Consider the following 9,943-nt stretch of genomic DNA (forward strand, 5'->3'; position numbering starts at 1 on the left):
TTGTTGTGTTCATGGTCTCTTGCTGCCTGCTGCAACCCATGCCATTTAGAATTAGTCCACGCCCGTTCTTAGCCATGTTCTTTGCTGGGGTTCGGGTTTGGGTTCTGGTTCTAGTAAGTCTAATTCGTAGTACAAATATATCTGGTGATGGTAAAGTGATGACTCATTGACATCAGGGATTGAGGATTGGCACGAAGCGCCTGTGTTCAGGTTTCAACGGAAAACATTGGCCTCATCACATTTTTATCTTGGGTAATTCTGGCACTGCCGCACTGCGGCCATCACCGCCTTTTGCTTCACGGAGTCTCTGAAATTGCATCTGAGCGGCTACCAATATGGCCGCAGCGTGTTGGTCCAACTGAGGTAAAGAGAAAACAGCAAGCTCTGAAGAACCTCATAAAAACACCATCCAGAAATGCCATAACAGCAGCTGCATCTCCTTCAAACATCACTGGGAGCTACCCATCTCTGTCGCACACTGGTAGTGCGAGGGTTTCTTTGACCTTGCCATTGCTTATAAACTTTTAACGATTCCTTGACATTCATAACGAGCTCAACTGGAGTTGCTTTCCTTGCCATAATAGTTCATTCCGCGTCTCCCATAGGTTCCATAAAATCATTAGTAATTCAAACTTCGCCACAGGAAAAGAGGGAGCACTTTGTATCAACCAAGCCCTTATACTTAGGTGGCCAAGGACATTAATCCTCAAGCCTAACCCTACGAACCAACGGCCGCAGCAAAGGAGCAATCTCGAAGAACATGCTCTATTGTTTCAACCCGTCGTCCACATGCTAAACACAACTCGTCAACATCGACCTTCCGATGCCTTAGTTTAGCTTTTGTTGGTAACGCATCCAGGCAACTCCGCCAAGCTGCAATCTTCACTTTCCCCAGTGTTTGGATGAATATTTAATGTTGGGCTCAATACAATTAAAGGCCCAAGCGTGCAAAAATCAGAAAAGAATTAGGTTGGGACAAGTGACAGCTTAGGAAGAATTTAAAACCATTTCTAGCGGCTAATAGGCAGCATGCCAATGTAAGAAGTGACAAGTAGTAGAGGGCAACTCACCCTCAGCAAAAAGTACTTTTCCATGGCATGGATATCTAATTTAGCAAAGGCTGATGATGGCTCACCGTGCTCTGGAAGGCATCACCAAAAGGGAAGGCTTGGACAATCGGGCTAGAAAAGTCTATAAAAGCTATGAAGGGCGCAAGCATACGTCTCTCTCTCAACCAATCAATCAAGCAACTCTCAATACACTCAACAACGAAATCATAAAAAGCTTTAGTTCGTTCATCCCTTGTCCCTTTCAAGTCGCAGGTCTACCATAGAAAGCTCTCTTTTGTTCAATTTTAGAAGCTCTACTACCATTCCTTTTGTTGTAGTATCAATCCCTTGAGTAAACCTCGTTTATACTTCCTTTTCCAAGATTTCAATCACTGTCAAATACAAGGAGAGGTGTCTGCAAGAGGATGAACCTTGCCCAACAAGTTTGTAATCTTGCCTGAATCTCCTTTATTTGTATTTACGTAGAATAGATATGTTATTTCTATATCTTGAATTAAACCTTTTGTCATTTTTAACCAATTCCATTAAAGTGTTAGTTATGATTAACCCTGTTAAACTAATTACTCTTGTTTAAGGTAATAATTAAGGAATTAACTAGAGTGACCTTGAACTCTTTTGTGAACGAACGTAGGACACTATAAATGAAAGTCCTTGATCAAAAGGCAAGAAAAGAACTTAATACAAACTTAACACATCTATGAACAATCCTAATAATCCAAGAAGTTTAAGTGACTTGTGGTGCAAGAAAGATTAACTAAACAAGCAAGTAAACAATTTGTTAGACAAAAACAACAATGGCACACTCAGATTCATGTTAATTTTGATTGTGAGCCTCAAGGCCTAATAAAGGCCCCACAAAGGCACCCTTCAAACTAATAATAAATGTATATCACAAAAGATGCAGCAACAAACCTTGCCTGTCGGGGCACTGTCGCATTGCACAGGTTTTTCCACGGCAACTTTTCACCTTCCTCTGAGACTGAAGGTCCCGCTGCACTACCACCAACTTACACAGCTTGGCGAAGGAATAAACACTCTTAGTGAAGGTAATAAAGACAAATTAACAAAAAAAAGATTACAAGAGTTATCAAATGTGAAAGACTAAAAGACTCCAACTTAATTTTCCACTAACAACAAATAATGACAACAATTTTAATTTCCCACTAATATCAAATAATGAGAACTGTCTTAATTTTCCACTAATGACAACCATAATTATCTTATTTAATATTAAAAATGCACCAACATAAATCACCAACTTGATCAAACTCCAGTAACTTAATGTTACCAACTTCCTTTCCTATATATATACACCAACCATTAACATATACTCGTTTCTGCTAGTCACCATTCTCATACACCAACCCTTAATCATGGCCCCTTACCGAGCCTTGACAATCCGTGCTTCCAACGCCGTTGTGTGGGACTACCGCACAGGGCGGCCACTGGATGAGCCCCCAAGTCCACAGCCGCCACCATGAGATTTTATACGTTATGCTATGCCAAATGGGATAGAGGCTATAGCATCACCAAGCAATGGAAACATAAATGGTCACCATCAACTCCTACATCGAGACACAATTGCAACTTGTTATGCCTTTCGCAAAAGGGCCAAAGAAAGGATGGGGACGAGAAGAATTTATGTACTACGATAGATTCTCTGCTGGCCATGAGTGGCTTTTGGATGGCTGGGTGGCCGAAATGAGAACCACGCAGTCGGGCCAACATTGGGTAACAATCTCTTGCATCTAAACTATTTTCATATTAAGTGATTCTGTATACTTTTTGCCCATTTATATTCAAGGTTCTAAAAAACATTAGGCCGCTAGTTGGACAGCCGGCAGAAGCTTAGTGCCTAGGCAGCTAAGCGGCCTAGGCGGATTTATTAAATTTATTATATATCTTGTAAATAAGTGCCTATTTACACCTAAAAAACTATACTTTTATAGATAATAAAAGAATAATAAAATGCAAAAAATAGAAGTAGAAAAATACACAAAGTATATACATCCAAAAAGTTCAATAACTAAAAAACAATTAGCATATAATCATAATGAGAAGGATTTGGATGATAGACTAAATTCTTCTTATTCATGATCATTGCATTAGATTGGATATAAACTAAATTATTTAACATTGTTGTATAAAGTTTATTTCTTTTCTTTGTATGTATCCCCTAAAAAATGCTCCAATTCGTTTCACTATTGGATCCTCTTAAGAAGGGCTTCCATATATATATATATAATGTTTCCTTTTCAGAGAAAGTACCAATCTTCAGTCCAGTCCCCTCCTTTCTTACTTATTTTTTGTCTTTTTGTTTTTGTTTTTCTCTGTATAAAGAAATCAACATTAAATATTAAATATTGATGTAGTTTAATCATGACTGTTCAAATAGTGAAAAAAAAATGTTTAAAGTGTTTTCGATCATTTAAGCACTTTTGCGGAAGCGTGCACCTGTCAGATGCTTTCCCCATTAAATAATATTTCAAGAAGAACTTAAATTGTTAATAAACTTTTCAGTGTTTCTAGTAAAAGCACTTGTAAAAAAGACGCATATGAATATAAAAACTTCCTGCATAAATATTAAATAGTCACAAATAAGGCTTTAGAGTCCACTATAGTAGGAATGGTTTCACAATCTCTAAAATTACAATGCCAACTTTTCTTGTTTCCAACCCAACTCTTCTATGATCTATCTCCTCCTCCTTAGCCATATAATTTTCTAATGGCCACAGTATAACTAGTAGAGCTCCTCCAAGAGCAACAAGAACCTTTGGTCAACCTCTCAAATTGTGAAATCCATATTTATATATATATATTTTTTTTTTTTTAATTATATGATTTTAGATTGAATTAGATAATTTACTAAACTCATATTATATATATATATATTTTTTTTTTTTTTGGAGGAAGAAATGGATGCATTTTTTTCTTTCTTTCAAATTTGTCAAAATTTGAATGTAGAAATTAATCATGAAACAAACTTATCCCTCTCAATCCTATTTTTTATGGGGATAAGAAAGAACAAGTAGTTTCTTTGAGAACTAATCCATTTTTCCCTTCAACTTCGGCAAAATTTTAACCTTCACCTTAGTTATCAAATTCAATCCAGTTACAGACACAAAAGAGACCTTAATTCCTTGGAATTGTATGGGTTTGATCATTTGTGATTAGCCATTCATTTCCCACGTTTCTGAAGAAAAAAAAAATGTTAGAAATAATGGATCACATGATGCACGAGGAAACATTAGGATATTGTTCAATGACAACATTCATCTACAAGGGCCGGTCCACTTGATTAAAGTAAAAGAGGCTTCCAACATGTAAAATAATGAAAGGGGCAGTCAAACATAAATTATATATATATATATATATATATATATATATATATATATTTTACCACAATTAAAAAATATAGGAGAAATTAAGAGTTAGTTCGGGATTACTGTGCTTTTAAAAAAAAAACTGCTTTGTTGTGCTTAAAGAATAATCAACTGTAAAATAAAGTAGTTGAGCATTTGATAAACTGTATTTCTATAAGTGTTGTGACTATGAAAATTAGTGTAAAAGCGTTTAGTAAATTTTAATGTTGAAGTGGTATAATTTTGTACATTAACAAAAATAGACATGGTAAGCTGTGGTGGTGACAACACCAGTGGTGGGGGCATTAGTGGTAATGGTGGTGTGTGGTGGTGATGACTAGCGACAATGGTGAGGGTATCTTGGTGGTGCCAATAGGGGTGTGGTGGTTAGGGTACAGAGGTAACAATGGTGGTAGAGGTGGTGGTGGTTGTGGTGGCGGTACCAACCGTTGTGGTTGTGCTAGCGGTGGCAGTAACAACAACAACGGTGAAGGCAATGGCAATGGTGGCGGTTGTGGTGGGGTTATGATTGTGGCAATGGCGTCATCGGTGGTGACAATTGTTGTGGTGGTAGAAGGTTAGTGTTTGTAGTGGTTGGTGGGGCGGTCACTTTGTTGTCCAAATGAGAAATGTGTGTTGAATAATAAATAATGTTATTTTCTAAAAGAGAAATTTTGAATGCAGTTCCTAACTACCAATGTTCCTTGACTAAAATCTTGGTGGTTTTCAAATTTTGGCCAAAGTCCCTGATATTAATGTAAATGTGTTTCTATGTAGGTTGTATAAAATCAATAAAAAGAATTACAATATATCAACAATATTTATGTTAATTAAAAATAGCTCAATCATATATTGTGATACTTAAATCCATTTAAAATAAACAAAAAATTACAAAATCTGCCACTGCAACTAGCACTCACTTCAACTAACACCCTATTTCTCATTGTATTTTGGAATAGGTCAATATGGATTCAGACACTGCATGTTTGATTCTGTTTTTTTTCCATTTGGATTCAGACAGTACAATACAATCTCTATTTCTTGATTATATTTTTTTACGTTACTTTGACATTTAGATTCAGACACTGCATTTCCTATTTTTGTTTTTGACATTTGGCTTCAGACACTATAGTGAAGTGTCCGGTTCCTGGTTATGTTTTTTATGTTATTTTGACATTTGGATACGGACACTGCAATGTAGTGTCTGTTTCCTGATTCTATTTTTTATTTTTTTTTTATTTTTTTTAAATTTTGATTCAGTTTTCTAGTTCCATTTTTTACATTTTGAATCAGACACTACGTTGTAGTGTCTGTTTCATGATTCTATTTTTTTCATCACTCACACGCTTCCTATGCTTCACACCTTGTGCGATTTTTACATTTGAATTCAAACGCTGCAATGTAATGTCATTTTTCTGGTTCTGAATTGATGATCGTAAAACTCTTGCAAACGCACCTACAATTCAGGTGGATTTTGATGGACACTACCCTAGAAAAGAATCTCCACGATTAAAACCTTTGTAAGTTGTTGGAATTTGTTACATCCTTCTTCTGCTTGCTCTTAGTTTTATTTTGGTTTGCTTAGACGTAAACAAGGGAAGTATTTGGGCGCCATTGCCCCGTGACGGCAAGTAAGTTTTACTCAACTTAGAAAGCAAAATTACTAATTACACTGGAGAAAAGAGAGAATGAATAAAGTCAGAGAGGGGAGAACATAAGAAAAGAAATGAAGTCAACAGAGAAGAGTATAAGGGTATAATAATTATTTTCTAACTAACTTAAACCCATGTGATATGCTTCATTAATTTATGACTAATTATTATAAATATTTGATTGATTATGTTCTAAAAGAAAATTGGGCACTGATATATGGTTAATTAGTAAAGATTCTATTAACCTTTAGCTAAATAACCTATTTTGGGAGTAGTCTTAAGAAATTTTTAGATTATCTAGAAATATCTTTAGATTATCTACTAAATATTTGTTAACTTTTTTTTTTAGTTTGAGTAATCTTAAGTAAGTTGAAGTTTGATGACACCAACAATTATTTCTTAAGAAGAAATCAACTATTTATTAAGATGCAGTCGGTTACGGAGAAATAACCATGCCCAAACTTCAACTTACTTACAATATTGCAGTGAAATTTTAACTTATTTATGATATTGTTATCATCTCTAAACTTCAACTTATTTACGATACCATAACTACCTCTTGATTTGTCATTGTTATTAATAAAAGTTCGTTAAATATTTTTCATTAGAAAATTCATGAAAACTCTCTTAATTTAATAATTTTGAGGGAAAAAAGAGAAGGAAAAAAATCATGATAATACGAAACATCAAAAGTAATTCGACATGAGAACAATAAGATGCGCCATTTAAAAGGGGCAACCAACATCAACTTTAATAAGTAAAAAGAAATAAAGAGACCACCATGTCCATGTGATGCGACTCATTCACGTGAAATCGTGAATGGTGATTAACAAAGAACATGCCTTTATATATTATGGGATCCACTTTTGATTGAACTTCAATGATTCAAACAGTTTATGTTGTAAATCTTGATTTATAGATTATTCTTACCAAAATCTAATTCAATTCAAAATCATTTTTTTTATTTAATTGTCACGATGAAATTTCATTGTTTCTTAAACCATATTGTTGGTCAATCTCTTTGAACTTAATTAGATGCCTCAAATATTTCTGATTTGGCTAATATTTTGCAATATGATCTATGAGGTACAACTTGAAAAATTAATGGTTTATATCATTGAAGTTTGATGTCGTTTGAACCCACAACTAATCCTCATTTTAAAATAAAATGTGATCCTTTCTCTTAAAGACTTTGTGTATGTTATGTAAAAAATAACTTAAATCTTTTTTTTTTTCACTAGAAGTTTGATGGTGTTTGTGAGGACTTACTGAAACAAATTTATCGTCACACAACTTTTCAATTCAATAAGGTATTAATTAGTATATGCCCACACACACAAAAAAAACGTGTGAAATGTTTTATTTTTGTTTTCAAAATTGAAGGGGAGAGGAATAAAGAGAGAAAGAAGGGAGTGGGGAGAGAAGGAGATAATTTTTTTTATTTATTTAAAAAATAAGGAATGTTAAAATCACCTGTAGATGATGCTTAAACAAAAAATAGCAAAATTTTGTGTTGTGTAATTAAGTTATTGCCTTTAATTTTTTTGTTGTGATATAAGACTAAATAGTCTTTTTATCATTTTGTAGTTGACAAAAATATTTTATTAATACATAACTAGCATATGGGCACACACAAAGTGTGTGATAAAACTTTTTATTTTTGTTTTTGAAATATAAGGAGAGAGGAAAAGAGTGATAGAGAATGTGGGAATTGGGAAGTTTTTTTTTTTAATTTTTTAATTTTTAATTTTTAATTTAATTTTTAATTAGAGATATGTTAGGATTACATGTAGGTAAGGTTTTGAAAAAAAAAAAAGCAAAATTTGATTGTGTGAAATTACATTTCTACCCCATATTTCTTTTTCATGTTCTGTTTTAATTAGAGGGTTAAATTAGTAATTTCATAGGATTTTAATTGACAATGAGTGTTTTATTAATTAGTAGAGATTTAGATAAAGATAAGTTTTTTTTATTTTTTTTATCTTTTCATATAACAAGACATTATTAGAACGAAACACTACGATAATAATAAAAAGTGAATTTCTTTTATATAAATAGTTCTCGTGTGCTCGTGGCACATGCGTTACGGCTCGTGGCATATGCGTTACGGCTCGTGGCATGATGTTGTGGACCAAAACAATAAAACGACTTGAGCAACAGACAACACGCAAGCCAAGGGCTCAACTGTTTACTCCAAATGGGGATCCTTCAATTATTTGGTGACCCAGATCCCTGTTTTTGCGGTCAATTGGCATTATTTATGTGAAGACAAATTGCTCTACCATTTCAGTCTTGAGCTGGCTGGAGCCTAGCATATTAATGGAGATAATGATATGGTAGGTAATTCACACTCAAACAAATTATGACAATGTCAATTAACATCATGTTGTTGTTTTATTTGTTGTCTTTTTATTTGCTAATATATTGTGAAGCTCCACTTGAATAAATGGTCGTCACAGTGATATGGTAGTTGAAAGATAATTTTTGTTACAAAAAAATCGAATATAAATCTTTGTGGTGAAATATGTTAGAATTTAAGTCCAAAAAATAGATGCTGACGGCTAAAGAGAAACACGAGAAAAAAGAATTCATCTCTTTGTACATCTTTACTATATTTTTGCTCTGAAATTTTAAGTTTCATTTATGAAAAAAACAGAAAAACAAATTCACATGGATAGAGCAAACATGGAGCTATGAGATAGAGACTGGGTAGGAAATGAATTGAAAATTAGATGATCCAAAGTCTCTCAATTTCACTTAGCAACCAAATTTGGTGTAAATTATTGTACTATAATACTTTTTGTTGCGGCTGTGGATTTTCACGTGCCATTTGATTAGAATCTTTAAAAAAATCTGTGCCCATGGCCACTTGATATAACGATAGTAGCTACCACGTTGTTGTAATTGCTTTTAGAAATCAAATATCATAACCTGTACTAATTGCGACTCCAAAGTTGTTGCTTGTTCTACATCGAAAAGAAAATTTTGAATGAGTGATTGAAATAGTGTTGGATATCTTTGGTTGTCAATTGATTTTAGGTCGGATGTTCATTTTTTAATATTTTTATACACATTATTTGGGAAAGAAGTACGTGATAAATGTTTTAACCACTTGAGTTACAAACTCTTTTATCTCTATTGCTAATGAAATAGTTTCAGTCACGTAGATAAATGCTAGGTAAACCATATTTTAGTAGACTACATTGTACAATATTTCTATTAGAGGCGGAACTAGTACACCCCAAATTACTTCTCCCACACATTTTTAAAATTTTAATATTTATTTATCAAGTGCTAGTGGTGTGTAGAAAATATTAAAAAATTAAAAAGGTGTGGGAGAAGTAATTTGGGGTGTGTGAATATAATCTCTCTTTTTCTATCACATTAGTAGAGCCTACTAGTACAAGTAGTGTCCACCTATTTTGAGAACAACTTATATAATACAAGTTCATAGTCCCTCAATATTAAAAAAAAAAAAAAAAAACCAAAAAAAAAAAAAACCTCTCACTCTCACACGTTTTTTTTTTCTCTCTCTCTCTCTCCCTCTCTCCTTCTCATTTTCTAAAAAGCAAATGCTAGTATTAATTAAAGCAAACTTGAATCATTATTAAAGATGAAATGAACGGCTAAGAAGCAACATGAGGTCATCTATGGTTTAAGAAAAATAAAAAGAAAAATTAATAAAAAAGGCTTGAAAACTTTATGTTTTAACGATAATGACAAAATAAAGGGTAAAGTGAATAATATCATGATTGACTTTTTAGTGTAAAGATATAGTTTTCCATTAAAATAAACAATACCGGAAACTTTTCGTCAAAGTTCACAAAATAAAAAAACACTGCTATGTCAAGTGACGTTT

Source organism: Malus sylvestris, chromosome 2 (assembly GCF_916048215.2).
Source record: "Malus sylvestris chromosome 2, drMalSylv7.2, whole genome shotgun sequence".
Taxonomy (NCBI): domain Eukaryota; kingdom Viridiplantae; phylum Streptophyta; class Magnoliopsida; order Rosales; family Rosaceae; genus Malus; species Malus sylvestris.